Source organism: Carcharhinus amblyrhynchos, chromosome 3 (assembly GCF_965287045.1).
Source record: "Carcharhinus amblyrhynchos chromosome 3, sCarAmb.v2.hapA, whole genome shotgun sequence".
NCBI classification, from domain to species: domain Eukaryota; kingdom Metazoa; phylum Chordata; class Chondrichthyes; order Carcharhiniformes; family Carcharhinidae; genus Carcharhinus; species Carcharhinus amblyrhynchos.
In genome coordinates, this window is record NC_137326.1 from 85,599,938 (window position 1) to 85,615,082 (window position 15,145).

A 15,145-nucleotide genomic window follows, 5' to 3' on the forward strand; every position below is an offset into this window, starting at 1 on the left:
GGATAAAGCGGCCTGGGAGCGATGGTCCCTACAGATATCAGCCCACCCCCACAACATAACTGTCCCCCTTAATCACCCTCCCCCACTATACAGACCGATTGAGACTCTCTGCCCCGTTCCCTCCCATTGATCGTCTGCAGAGTGGCAGCAGACCCTCCCTGCAGCCCCCGCCCCCATCAGAGATCCATCTGGCCTCCCTCCTCCTTTTCCTCTCCCACCAGAGACTGATCAGACATGCCCCGCCCCCCCCACCAGAGAATGATTGTGCCTCCCCCCTCCAGAGAATGATCGGGCCTCCTCCTGACCAGTGAATGATTGGGCCACCCCCTTCCCCCCAGAGAATGATCAGGCCTCCCTCCTTCCTCCCCCCCCAAACTGAGATACATCTGACCTGCCTCCTCCTCCCTCCCTCTACTGGCCCACCTGCCTCCGCATCCCTCCCCCCCCCACCACCCACCCCCCCCTCCCCCACCAGAAGGGGCGACACGGTAGCACAGCGGTTAGCACTGCTGCTTCACAGCTCCAGGGTCCTGAGTTCGATTCTCAGCTCAGGTCACTGTCTGTGTGGAGTTTGCACATTCTCCTCGTGTCTGCGTGGGTTTCCTCCGGGTGCTCCGGTTTCCTCCCACAGTCCAAAGATGTGCGGGTTAGGTTGATTGGCCATGCTAAGAAATCACGTCTTAGAGTCCAGGGATGTGTAGGTTAGAGGGATTAGTGGGTATAATATGTAGGGATATGGGGGTAGGGCCTGGGTGGGATTGTGTTCGGTGCAGACTCGATGGGCCGAAGGGCCTTTTTCTGTGCTGTAGGGTTCTTTGATTGATTCTTTGATTCTAAGATAGTGACCTGGCCTGCCTCCCACCCCCGCACCACCAATCTGAGTTAGAGAGCCATTGGAAACTCTGAACTTACCTCTTCAGAAGCTGGGGCGCCCAAAACAGGCCTTTGTTGAGCATGTCTGTTTTGTGCCGAATCTAGATGGGTGAACGTGATGGTAATGGGGGAAATGTTGGTAAAGTTGGGTAAGCAGCCCATTAATTCAGTTTAAATGCATGCAAATAATTTTAAATCACTGTTGCACCCATTTCGGGCACGATTTGGATCACCATTTTCAGGCCTTGGTAAAGTGGGCATCTGCGTGGATGCAAACGCGAATCGTATTAATGGCTTCATGCCCGACTCTACCAAGTTTTCATGCCCGAAAACGGGTGCGACGCAATGGTAAAATCGGGCCCATAGTGCTGATGGATATGAAGTGCCAGGATTTTGACCCAGAGACAATGAAAAAACAGTTATATATTTCTAAGTCAGCATGGGTATGTGGCTTGGTGGGATTGTTGGAGTTGGTGGCGCTCCCACGCACCTGCTGCCCTCGTCCTTTCAAGTGGTAGAAGTCACAGTAAATGAGGTGTTGTCGAAGAAGGCTAAGCGTGTTGTTGTGGTGGATCTAATGTGTGGTACACTCTACAAAACTGGTGCATCAGTGGTCGAGGGACTGAGTGCTTAAAGTGATGAATGCAGTGCCAATCAAGCACATTGCTTCATCCCGAATACTGTTTAGCTTCTTGAGTGTTGTTGGAGCTGCAGTCATCCGGGCAAGTGGAGAAAATTACATCACACTCCTGACTTGTGTCTTGTGGATAATGGAAGAACTCTGGGGAGCAGGAGGCGAGTTAGTCGCCACAGAATCAGGATTATTATCCTCTGGCCTCTTCATTTTGCCACAGTATTTATGTGTCGGATCCAGTTAAGTTTCAACTGACCATCTCCCCCTAACACCTCCAGGAAATTAATGGTGTGAATAAACTGTCTCTAGTTGGAGATGGTTATTGGTCTAGCACTTGCGTGACTCAAATGTTATTTGTCACTTATCAACCCAAGCCTGAATATTGTCCCAGTTTATAAGTGTCTAAGCAAAGACAGTTTCATTATCTGTAAAGTTGCTAATGGAAACAGATACTGCAATCATCAGCGAACATTCCTGCTTCTGACTAGTTGAAGAAGAACATTTCGAGAAGCAGCTAAATATGATTGAGCCAAGGACTCTGCCCTCAGGAACTCCTGCAGCAATGTCATGGGACTGATTTTGATTTGATTTGATTTGATTTATTATTGTCATATGGATTAGTATACAGTGAAAAGTATTGTTTCTTGCGCACTATACAGACAAAGCATACCATTCATAGAGAAGGAAACAAGACAGTGCAGAATGTAATGTTACAATCATAGCTAGGGTGTAGAGAAAGATTAACTTAATGCAAAGTAAGTCCATTCAAAAGTCTGATGGCAGTAGGGAAGAAGCTGCTCTTGAGTCGGTTGGTACATGGCCTCAGACTTTAGTATCTGGTGAAGAAGGTGAAAGAATGGTTGGGGTGTGTGGGGTCCTTGATTATGTTGGCTACTTTGCTGAGGCAGAGGGAAGCGCAGACAGAGTCAATGGATGAGAGGCTGGTTTGCGTGATGGTTTGGGCTACATCCACGACTTTTTGTAGTTTCCTGTAGTTTTGAGCAGAGCAGGAGCCATACCAAGCTGTGATACAACAAGGAAGAATGCTTTCTTTGATGGTGAGAGCCGTAGCTGATATGCCAAATTTCCTTAGTCTTCTGAGAAAGTAAAGGAGGAAAATAGAGGGACTGGGATGAATGGCCTCTAACAAATGTAAACATCTTTCTTTGCAGTAGGTATGACTCAAGCCAGTAGTGAGTTTCCCCCCAATTTCTATTGATTTCAATTTCACTAGGCTCCTTGATGCCTTGGTGAAACTACAGCTGAAATTCTTCTGTCTTGCCCACCGCGGAAGTCGTAACAAACAAGACAGAAAATTTGGTGGACCATTTAAAGATCTATTGAACTTCAGTGGGCATTTTTGATTTTGGGGCATGCGCAGCCAGAGAATACTGCCCAATATCTTCATCACAAGGGTAGTCACAATACCCTCACTTCTGTAACTATACGCTGCAGTCCATGTTTGAACCAAAGCTGTAATGATGTCAGGAGTCCAGTGGCCTTAGTGAAACTACACTTAACATCGAGGAGCAAGTTATTGCTGAGTAATTTTTACATGATAGCTCTGTGTGACACGGTACATCATTTTTGTGTGGATTGAAAGCATCTAATTAGTCTCACTGCTCTTTCCCCATACCCTGCATATATTTTCCCCTCAAGTACCTATTCAGTTCCCTTTTGGAAGCAACTATTGCTTTGCCTTGCTTTTGGGGTCCAGATGGGGTCCAAAGATTTGCAGGCTAAGTAAATTGGCCATGATAAATTGCCCCTTAATGTCAGGGGGACTAGCAGGATAAACACCTGAGGTTACGGGGTTTGGGAAGAATTGTTGTCAATGCAGCCTCAATGGGCCCAATCGCCTCTTTCTGCACTGTAGGGATTCTACTCTATGGGATTGTGTAGGGTTTCACTGTTTCCCAAAGAAAGCTACTTAAGATTCTAAACAATTTTGTTTTACAGCACAATGTACACCCCTGTAATTCTACACGAGGCTGTACTTGCGCTTGCCTCCAGATCTCTATTACTTAGTCTTGTGATATTGCATCATAGTTACCAACAGCATCAGGTGGTTCTACATAAGAACATAAGAACATAAGAAATAGGAGCAGGAGTAGGACATCTAGGCCTTCGAGCCTGCCCCGCCATTCAATAAGATCATGGCTGATCTGAAGTGGATCAGTTCCACTTTCTTGCTTTCTCCTCATAAACCTTAATTCCCTTGTCTATCAAAAACCTATCTACCCGTGACTTAGATATATTTAGCGAGGTAGCCTCCACCACTTCAACGGGCAGAGAATTCCAGAGATTCACCACCCTTTGAGTGAAGAAGTTCCTCCTCAACTCTGATCTAAACTGCTCCCCCCCTTATCTTGAGACTGTGCCCTCTAGTCCTGCTATCCTTTCTAAGCAGGAAGGATCTCTCTATTGCTACCCTATCCATCCCCTTCATTATCTTATATGTCTCTATAAGATCCCCCTCATCCTTCTAAACTCCAACAAGTACAGACCTAGCCTATTTAGTCTCTCTTCATAGTCCAATCCCCTCATCTCCGGTATCAGCCTGGTGAACCTCCTCTGCACTCCCTCCAAGGCCAATATATCCTTCCGCAAGTGCAGTGACCAAAACTGTACACAGTACTCTAGCTGCAGCCTCACCAGCACCCTGTACAGTTGCAGCAAGACCTCCCTACTTTTATATTCTATCCCCCTCGCCATGAAGGTCAACATTCCATTCGCCTTCTTGATCACCTGCTGCACCTGCAGACTGGGTTTTTTCGACTCGTGCACAAGGACCCCCAGGTCCCTCTGCACTGTAGCATGCTGCAGCTTTTTGCCTTTTAAGTAATAACCCCTCCTACTATTATTTCTGCCAAAGTGGATAACCTCACACTTGCTAACATTATACTCCATCTGCCAGGTCCTCGCCCACTCGCTCAGCCTATCGAGATCTCTCTGCAGACTTTCCACACCCTCCACGCAATTTGCTTTTCCACTCATCTTCGTGTCATCAGCAAATTTCATCACCCTACACTCAGCCCCCTCCTCCAGATCATCGATATAAATGGTAAATAGTTGAGGGCCCAGCACCGATCCCTGCGGCACTCCACTAGTCACCAACTGCCAACCAGAATAGCACCCATTGATACCAACTCTCTGCTTCCTATTAGACAACCAATCCTCTATCCACGCTAACACCTTACCCCCAACTCCGTGCACCCTAACCTTCTGTAGCAACCCTTTTTGAGGCACCTTATCAAATGCCTTTTGGAAATCTAAAAACACCACATCCACCGGTTCCCCTCTGTCTACTGCACTAGTCACATCCTCATAGAAATCTAATAAATTCGTCAAACACGACTTTCCCTTAATGAATCCGGGCTGCGTCTGCTGTATCAAACCATTCTTTTCTAGGTGCCTCGCACCTAGTTCTGATGTTATTCTTTTATTCTGTATTTCTTCCCATGGCTTTATCCCAATTATATACATCCTCCTACAACTGTTGAACCTGCTTCTGTCATCCTATCTGGCAGTGCATTCGAGATTATGACAACTTGCTGTGTAAAAAGATTTCCTCCCTGGTGCTTTGGCCAATTATCTTCCTGATTCCTGTGAGTTGAAACTGTAACCCCCTTGTGACTTTATCAAGACCCCTGATTATTCTATCAAAACCTGTGAAGAGAAAATAAAGGTCAGTCCCTCATTTAACATTTTCTTGAAATTTCCTTTTCTGAAATAATGGACTAGATTTTTGCCCCTGAAATTGTTGCCTATGTACAACTCTTCAACAGAAACAGAGAATAAGATTCATTGTTATTTGCAACCCTGCCCAAAAAATGCTTACCAAAACTCTCCCAGGTAAAGCCCATCAGTTGTTGTGACTCTCTGCCCCACTTTATGTACAGAGGGGAGATGGAGAAAGTCAGAACCTCAGTGTGATTTATCATAATTAGAGCCCCCCATCTAGTATCAGGAAGGACAACCACTAAGTGGCATGAGCGTCTCAACAGTATTGCTGACAAGGCGGCCTTTGTTAATATTTCTGAACCTCTTGTGAAGCTTTGCCTGAACAATAACACTTCCTTTGACCACATCTGGTCACCAGATCTCTCCCTGTGCTATGTGGCCTTTTGAGCAACAAAGTCATACTCACTGCCCCTGCCACCGCCCACTATAAATTAGCTTTTTGCAGCTTCCTGTTTTCAATCTTCCATTATCCATCTCTTTTTAACCTATGGATGCAAGTAGGGCATCAGAAAATTTGGGATCCCTTCCTGCTGCTGATCTTCCCCTCACTGCCCATTTTCTGTCCCAAAACTGTTCTTTTCCAACTTGTATTTGCACCATTCTCCTGTTCCCTGCTGAAACTTATGTGCCCTTTCATTCAATTCAATTTAGAGTCATTTGGCGGGATGTTCTGGCCGCACTCACCCCAAAACTGGAAACTCCCACCCGAGATCATTGGGCCTTTGCGCGGTCCGTCCCCTGCCCACTACGATTCCTGTGACTGGAGAGACGGGAATATCCCCCCATAGAACCAAACAGCATAGAAACAGGTCCTTCAGCTCACTATGTCTGCTGACCACCAGTCTATTCTAATCCCATTTACCAGCACTTGGACCATAGCATTCAATCCTTGAATACTTAAGTGCTCATCCAGGTGCTTCTTAAATGTTATGAGAGTACCTGCCTGCACCATCCTCTCAGGCAGCACGTTCCATTGTTCCACTACCTACTGGCTGAAAACATTTTTTTCTTAGATATCCTCTGAACCACTTACTCCTCACCTTAATCTTCTGCCCTCTGGTCTCAGACAACTCTGCCATGGGGAAAAGATTCTTATGATTAATTTACTTTCTTGTCCATATTGTAATTCACTGCAAATACTTTGCTAGTTTGTTAAAATAACACATAGGTTGGGATCACCTGATGTGAGAATGGGAGTTGTCATGCTTCAGCGAGTTCTGGAGCCACTCATTTTTAATCCTTTTTTCATCCGGATGCATGGCTCATAATCATTTTATCCTAGGGTGTATACTCTGTGTAATGTCCTTGCTACATTTTTGGGAGAGTACAGATGGCAGAATGCCAGGGAGTTTTGGGAATATCCTTGATTAAAGTGGAGCCGTCGGAGGCACTTGGGTCGGAGCTGGGCCATCAACATGGTGACCTGGTTGGGGAGCAGCCTCTGGGTCTGGTGTTCTTTCAAAGACATTGCAAGTGATGACTGCAAACTTGGTGTTTTGACACAGAACATCAATGCTCACTCGGGTGAACTGCAGAATTCTGGCAAAAGGCTCAGTGAGGAGGAAGATAGAATCCTTAATGTCAGAAGTGCTGCTTCTTTGGTCAAGTCTTGGCTGCAATCCTGAGAGAATCAGCTGTTTGGTATGTCAGATATCCTGATGGATCCGGAAAATCACAGCTTTCAGTTATCCAAAGGGAGCTGAAGACAGGCTCCCAGTTAAATCTTTTGAAGGCTGGCTGCCAGGTTTTTAAAAATTTCGACATAAAGGCAGGCAGTCAAGCTTGGAGGGTCATATTGTATCTGATCCTTGAGGTCCAGGAACAACCCATATCCGTGGCAGATTATTATACATTTTCATTACTTCAGGGATCAGAGAGTTTTGGAGGCTAGATCTTGGTTCTGTGACAGAGCAAAAGCCTCATTCTTCCAGGATTTCTTGGCAGCTGTGCAAAGGCTTTGATGTGGCCAGAGAATGTTTGAAGTTTTTGGAATTCAATATACCCTGCACTATCCTGCTGTTCTGAGAGCCACCCTTGAAGGGCACGTTAGGACATTCAACAATTCTGATAACACTTTAGCTTTTTTGGAGTGCGGGAAAGGCAATGATTTGGAGTTGCAATCCACAGTTCCTTGTTAATCCTGGGCTCTACCTCTTGTAATTATTCCCTGTGTTGATCCTGTACTGCTCCTTTTCATATTGACTGGAACAATCCTTTGACTGAGCCATGAGACAAATTTCACTGACTGCTGTTTAGGGTGAGATTCTGCAGTTTGTTATTAATTCTTGCTAATCCTTGAATGTATCCCTTGTAATTGCATCTCTTAATTGATCCTGCTGTATGGTCTATCACATTGATAGAGGCAGTCCTATGTATGAGCATGCAAACGAATCTTTGTTTGCTATCCTATTACCCTGATATCCTGATAAGTCTAAGGATGTTCATTAATCCTTACCCCTGCAATTTCATATCTTAATTGATCCTGTTACATGAGTTATCACATTGATAGGGGAAATCCTGTGAGATTCTGATATCCTGAGGTGAGCTTCGCCAACCACCCTGTTTGGAATCACATTTTGTAGTTCTTTGTCAATCCTTGTTAATCATTGAATGTGCCCCCTGTAATTCCATGTCTTAGTTGATCCTGCTACATGATTTATCACGTTGGTAAGAGCAATCCTATAAGTGAACATGCTGGTGATTTTTCACTAGTTATCCAGTTATCCTAATGTCCTGATGTGTCTAAGGACAGGCAACCATTCATCATTATCCCCTGTAATTTCTTCTTTTAATCGATTCTGTGACATGATTTATCACACTGATAGGGGAAATCCTATGAGTGATCCTATGAATCCTGCTAGAGAATTTTTGCTTATTCTCCTGTTATTCTGAAGTACCCAGAAGCATTCATTTATCTTTAATGGAATACATCCTACATGATGAGTGTGTTGTGCAGCTTGTATGGTATTATAGCTGTGCAATTTGTATCCATTTCCTTGTCTCATATTTCTGATACATATATAGAAGTGGACTATTTCATCAGATATTCTTTATTACAATTGTGATTAAAATGAACAGTGCCATCACATGGATGTAGGCAAGTGGTTTAATATGAAGGTCGTGGGTAAGGCCCAATGAGTCCTGAGGAAAATCCCTTTGAACTTCTGGGGTCACATATTTTTTGTATTTCATAAACCCCCAGGTTTATTAGTTGTCCAGTGGAAGTAGGCAGTACAAAGTTTTGCTTTATGTGGCTGATGTGTTGCTGTTTGTTATTGAGCAGAATGCATCTGTTCCTACTATTATTGATCTAGTAGTTCTAAGTTAGCTTCGCGAAATGAGAGGCTCTGCCACTAGGCAAGTTAAGAGGTAGACACACTCCTTTTTCTTGTTTTCCCTTTAGATAGTCCCTATTGAGGTTTACTTATCTTGGCATTCATATTAGCCCTGGTATGCAGCAGCTACATAAGGCAAACGTTCCTCCATTTCAGCCTCTATTACTTATATCATTGGTCATCTTTAGCGATATCCTGGCTGGGTAGAGTTGCCTTGATTAAGATGAATGTGTTGCCTGGACTACTATGCCCACTGCAAATGTTACCTATCCTGTTGTCTGCGAAGGTCAGTAAAGAAATTTATGGGTCATTTAATTCCTTTGTTTGGAATAAGAAAAGTTGTTTAAAGTTGGCTAAACTGCAGTTGCCTGATACTAAAATGGGGCTGGTTGCCAAATATTAAGATGTACCAGTTAGCTGCCCACCTCCAATTTATATGTGAATAGATTAGGGGAGGCACATGCTGTATACGGCTTGATGTTAGAGCCCAACATGACTTGAGTCATTTTTACTTCTGAAGGATCCTAAGGTAGTGTTAGATAACTCTGCTAATCCTAGTATTAATACTCAAGGCTTGGAGGAAGGCCTGTGAATTGGAAGGGGGATCTAAATTAACTTCCACTCTTTCTCCCATTCAGGATAATCTGAATGTTCCACCAAGTTTTATGGACCACAGTTTCAATATCTAGCGGGATAGAAGTCTCTGTAGACTAGCCGGTGCATTTGATGGGGCTACTCAATTATCTTTTGAGTAGCTGTGTCAACAATTTGACATCCTGAAATGTTCCTTTTTTTAGATATTTGCAACTTAGGGACTTTATCCTTAATAATACAGCTCTCCTTTCTGATGCTAAGATTTCCATGGGTTACTCACCTGATGAAGGAGCAGAGCTCTGAAAGCTTGTGGTTCTAAATAAACTTGTTGGACTTTAACCTGGTATTGTGAAACTTCTTACTAAATCTTGTGATAATACTTTTAACATGCTTCAATCCAGGGAGAGAGATCTTGCAGTGAATATTGACGAGGAGACATGGGATGATATCTGGGAAAGTGTTAATAAAATTTCTGTTTGTAAGAAAATAAAGAAAAATCAGCTTAAGATATTGCATCATCTGCATATCACTCCAAACTTGTGGCACAGGTTTCACCTCGCCATATCCTCATTGTGGAAGTGGGGGATTACTTGCATTATTCCTGGTCCTGCATTAAGATTAATGTTTATTGGTTATTTATTGGGGCAGCACAGTGGCACAGTTGTTAGCACTGCTGCCTTACAGCCAGGGACCCGAGTTTGATTCCTGATTTGAGTCACTGCCTGTGTGGAGTTTGCACGTTCTCCCCATGTCTGCGTGAATTTCCTCTGGGTGCTCCAGTTTCCTCCCACAGTCTGAAAGATGTGCTGGTTAAGTGCATTGACCCGAATAGGTGCCGTCGTGTGGCAACTAGGGGAATTTCACAGTAACTTCACTGTAGTGTTAATATAAGCTTTATTATGACTAATAAGTAAACTTACTTATCATGTTTTTAAAGCGTATGAGAGGATCTTTGATATGGCCTTAGAGTTTAACAACTTGTGTCTGATAGTGGGTCTCACAGACAAAAAGATCAACAATGCAAATGGAAAAGGACTGTGTAATATCCCATCATTTGCAATGCAGAAGAATATCATTTGCTCATGTGATATTGATCAGCCTCCTTCAATTCAGAATTGGCATCAAATCACCCTGGAATATTTACCAATGGAGTTTTTGATCTGTTTACTTCAAACTAAATCGAATACATTCAGTAAAATTTGGGGCCCTTATCTTATAGTTCTGGGCTGTGTGTTGTCTAGTTTACTCCTGCAAGATTTTTCATTAGTTCTGTGGTTCTGTTGCAGTTATCCTGGGAGCTTGGTTGTGGACCACTGAACCAATTGTGGCTGTATCTTGTTATGCTGATATCCCCCCATCCTTGGATATATCCTTTTGTCACTTATTGGTGGGAGACACTGGATAATAATCCAAACCAACTCTGTTGGTAATTTTTTTCTTCTCTGTCTTCCTACATGGTTTGTGCTGCTGTCCCTCAGCGCTAGGGACTCGGGTCCAATTTCAGCTATGGGTGACTGTGTGGAGTTTGCACATTCTCCCTGTGTCTGCAGGTACTCAGTAGTACTCACTTCCTTGCTCTACTTTGTTACTGCTGCGCCTAACTCAAACTTTTATAGAGCATCTGTGATTTGTATCAGCAATGTGACAGCATGCTGGAGATGTGTGAAACATCCAGGAGGAAGAAAAACAGCCTTGCCGACCTTGCTAATCATATTGAAATCTGTTCAAATGCATACCATTAGATTGTAGGCCCATCTTGACATGAAGTGATTTGAAGCGAAAAGGTGGCTAGGAAGTTCCAAATCATTAGATTCTGGGCGCAAATCTGAATTTTTGCATCGTGTGCTATTTTCCGGCTTCATCATGCTGCTCGACTGGCACAGTGGGCCGACAAGGTTGTGCCCAAGTTGTCATTTTAAGCACAAACTACTGTTAGTTATCTCTTCAAACAGAGTTGCTGAGTGTGACTCTTAGGCCACTTAAATCATAAAACAATTAAATGTCTGTTTCTCACAAACAGCAGCCTTCCAAGTAATGAATCCTAAATACCTCGGCTGTGCATCGTCTCAGCAACAGAAATTCAAACTAAACCATTGGTAAAGTGGTTAAGGACTAATAGCTACAGACATTACAGGCCGACCACAAACTCTAAAAAAAATAGAATTATCAAAATCTTACCCAGATCCTTCATTAATCATTTATAACTAATGTTATTGTAAACCTAATCCGCATTAAATCTATGCATGATTCTATGAATACTATGAAAGGTGGGAAAGAATTACAGGATTAGTTTTTTTTAAATGTGCTCATAGTTAGACACCAAAATTCCTTCAGATATTGGAGAGTAATCGTCTTACATGGTGCAGTTTCTCATCATGTTGAGAGCGTCGTACTTTGTATCTAGTGAAGCCATTCAACAAAAGTATAATTACTGGCTGGGGTTAGGTGTTGAGACTTAAAAAATAAACATATTAGACAAAAAAAAACTGTATAAATCTCAAACAATTGAGCAGCATCCTTCACTGAATTTCAGACACTGGAACTTCTGCTGTGATAGTATGAGAGCAGACATTCTCTGGTTGTGACCAGCATGATAATTCTCCTCCAGTATTGTGATGAGTGCTGCCAGCCACCTATCTCATGTTTTGCGCTTCCAATGCATTACATATGTTGGCAGAAGCACTTCAAACTGTCACAAAATAAATACAGGTGAAGAAGAACTTTTTGGTCCATCTTAGCTGCTCCATCCAGTGACAACTGATAATCTCCTCTTCAAAAATTTTGACATTTTTATCTCCCCTACAATATCTAGAAGTTCATTCTCTTTCTGTTTTATCATTGTAGGACAGGGAAGAACTTGTTCACATCAGCCCTAAATTTGCCCTTAAGAAAGTTTGTCCTATGTCCTGATAGTTAATACTGAAGTAGATTCCTTCATCTGCTTTTTTCAATAGTTTTTGCTGTTCTGGTCAATGGTTTGATTTTAATAAGTTTTCAGCTCATAAAATCGATTCCAATGAGTTTAATTTTAAAGTAATCCGCCCTGCTTCCTTGCACTGTAATCCTCAACTTGGAATCAGAACATAATGTGCAACAAAACTGAACACAGCACAATTAATCATAAACTGGTTGATCTATGAGAATATCGTTTCTTTAGAAAAGTATAATTATAGTTGTTCCAAAATGTGTTTTTCATTGCTTAGCTTGTCATAATATGGAAGCACTTTTTATTTGAACGATTTTTGTTTATATATTTGCTCATGAGATGTGAGCACCGCTGATTCTAGCTGCCCTTGAGAAGGTGATGGTGAGTCACTTTCTTGATTTGCTGTAAACCATGTGGTGTGGACACACTCGTAATGCTATGAGGAAGAGAGCTCCAGGATGTTGATTCAGTGACAGTGAAAGAACAATGCTGTCATTTGAAATCAGAATGATGTTTGATTTGGAGGAAAACTTGCAGGTGGAGGTTTTCCAAGGTGCCTGCTGCCCTTGTTCTTCTAAGTGATAAAAGTCATAGTTTTGGAAGGTTATGTTGAAGAGGACTTGGCAACTTGCTGCAATGCACCTTGTAAATGATACATTATTTGCATCCATCGGTACCATAGAATCCTCATGGTGCAGAAGGAGGCCACTCCGCCCATTGAATTTGCACCGATGACAATCCCACCTAGACCCTAACCCCGTAATCCCACATATTTACCCTGCTAATCTCTCTATCCTACACATCCCAGGACACTGAGGTGCAATTTAGCATGACCAATGCACCTAAGCCGCATATCTTTGAACTGTGGGAGGAAACTGGAGCACCCAGAGGAAACCCATGAAGATACGGGGAGAACATGCAAACTCCACACAGGCAGTAACCCAAGCTGGGAATCAAACCCAAGTCTCTGGAGCTGTGAGGCAGCAGTGCTAATCACTGTGTCACCCACAGTAATGGGAATGAATGTTTCACTTAGGGTGTAGATCAAGCAGTCTGTTACGTCCCCAGTGGTGTCAAGCTTTTTGAGTGTTGTTGGCGCTGCACACATCCAGGCAAGTGGAGTGTATTCCATTACATGCTTGGCTTGTGCCTTGGAGATGGCGGGCAGGCTTTGGAGAGTCAGGAGATGAGTAACTTGCCATAGCATTCCCAACCTCTGACCTGCTCTTGTAGCCACATAAACATATGTCTTGCATCTTTGATATCACAGAATATATATTTTATATATATAGATATAATATTTTATATATTCTGTAGCAAGTAAATCATCTTGTGACCCCAAAAGCCTGTTCACCATCTACAAGGCACATTTCAGGAATGTGATGGAATACTCCCACTTGCCTGGATGGGTGCAGTTTCAACAACACTCAAGCAGCTTGACACCATCCAGGACAAAGCAGCTCGCTTGATTGGCACCACATCTCCAAGCATCCATTCCCTCCATCACTGACACTCAGTAGCAGCAGTGTGTACTATCTACAAAGTGCACTGCAGCAATTCACCAAAGATCTCGCACAGCATCTTTCAAACCCATGACAACTTCCACCTAGAAGGACAAGGACAGAAGATGGGAACACCACCACCTGCAAGTTCCCCTCCAAGCCATTCACCGTCCTGACTTAGAAATATATCACTGTTTTGACAGTCACTGGGTTAAAATCCTTGAATTCCCTCACTAATGGTACAGTGGGTCAACCCACAGCACATGGACTGCAGTGATTCAAGAAGGCAGCTCACCACCACCTTCTCAAAGGTAACTAGGGATGGGCAATAAATGCTGGCCAGCCAGCAACACCTATGTCCCACGAATAAATGAAAAAGATAAACCATGCTGCATGGTTGGTGACCTTTGGGTTCACATTGCATTGAAATCTCCACTCTTTACTTCTCAAGCACACCGGTGAAAACTGAAATGCCACTGGTCATTTTCCTCTCAGCAGCTGTTACTGGATAACTACTAAACCCTGAAATCCAGCTGATGTTCCCCATTGTAAACAAGGCTACTAAATAAAGCCTGTGTAATGGCCCCTGTGCTGCCTCAGTGAGATCAATTTACTCAGCATTGATCGCAAGTGGAAACTGAGACCTTCCTGATTCCCAATGCACAGCTACTCACTACTGAAACTTAAAGAACATGTGTAGGTCATTCAGCCCCTCAAGCATGTTCTATCATTTTCACACCAGATTCTGACAGTTCTGTAACTCTGTGCACGTGCAGTGGTCAGAATCTGTCAGATTCCCTTTTGCCAGCCAGCCTAATTGCTGGCCAGCCTGGAACGCCCGCAGCATTGCCCCTCTAATCCCCCCCCAACGGCCTGATCACAGCGCCCACAGCAATTCCCGGTCCAGTCCTGACCCCCTAGAGTGCCCTGATGCACAGCCCTCCAGCAGTGGCGTTCCCCCCCCAACCCCTCTCACCCTGGCAGACCCCTCCTCCTCCTGTGGTCAGCTCCCCCCAGCTCCCAAGCCCTTCCCTGAACTCTGCTCTCTCTCCATCCTAGACTGATCCTGACTGCAGAGTGGAGCGTGATTCTCCATACCCACCGATTGCCCCTAGGCCCCATCCACAACAGGCCCGCCCCCTTGGCACTGCACTGTGCCCAATGGACAGTGCCAAGGTGCCCCCTGGACATGGTCACTGTGCCCCTTGGAGAGTGCCAGAGAGCACAGGCTGGCACTGCCAGAATGCCCATGCCCAGGGGGCACCACCGCCCAGCCATCCGACCCCCTGGGGGGACCTTGATTGCTCCCCCTTCATTCCAGTGGTTCTCCCACTAGTTCTGAATGTGGGGAGTTAGTCTGAACACTGCCAGAATGAAGTGCTGGACCTGAATCAGGACCTGAAAGTTGCTGATAATGACATGCTAAACATATTTTAAAAATGCATTAAAAATAGATTTAAATGACTTACCTATGTTCCCCGCTGGTTACCAGCATGGTCTAACCGGTGACTATTCTCTGGCTCTGAGAGATGTGCAT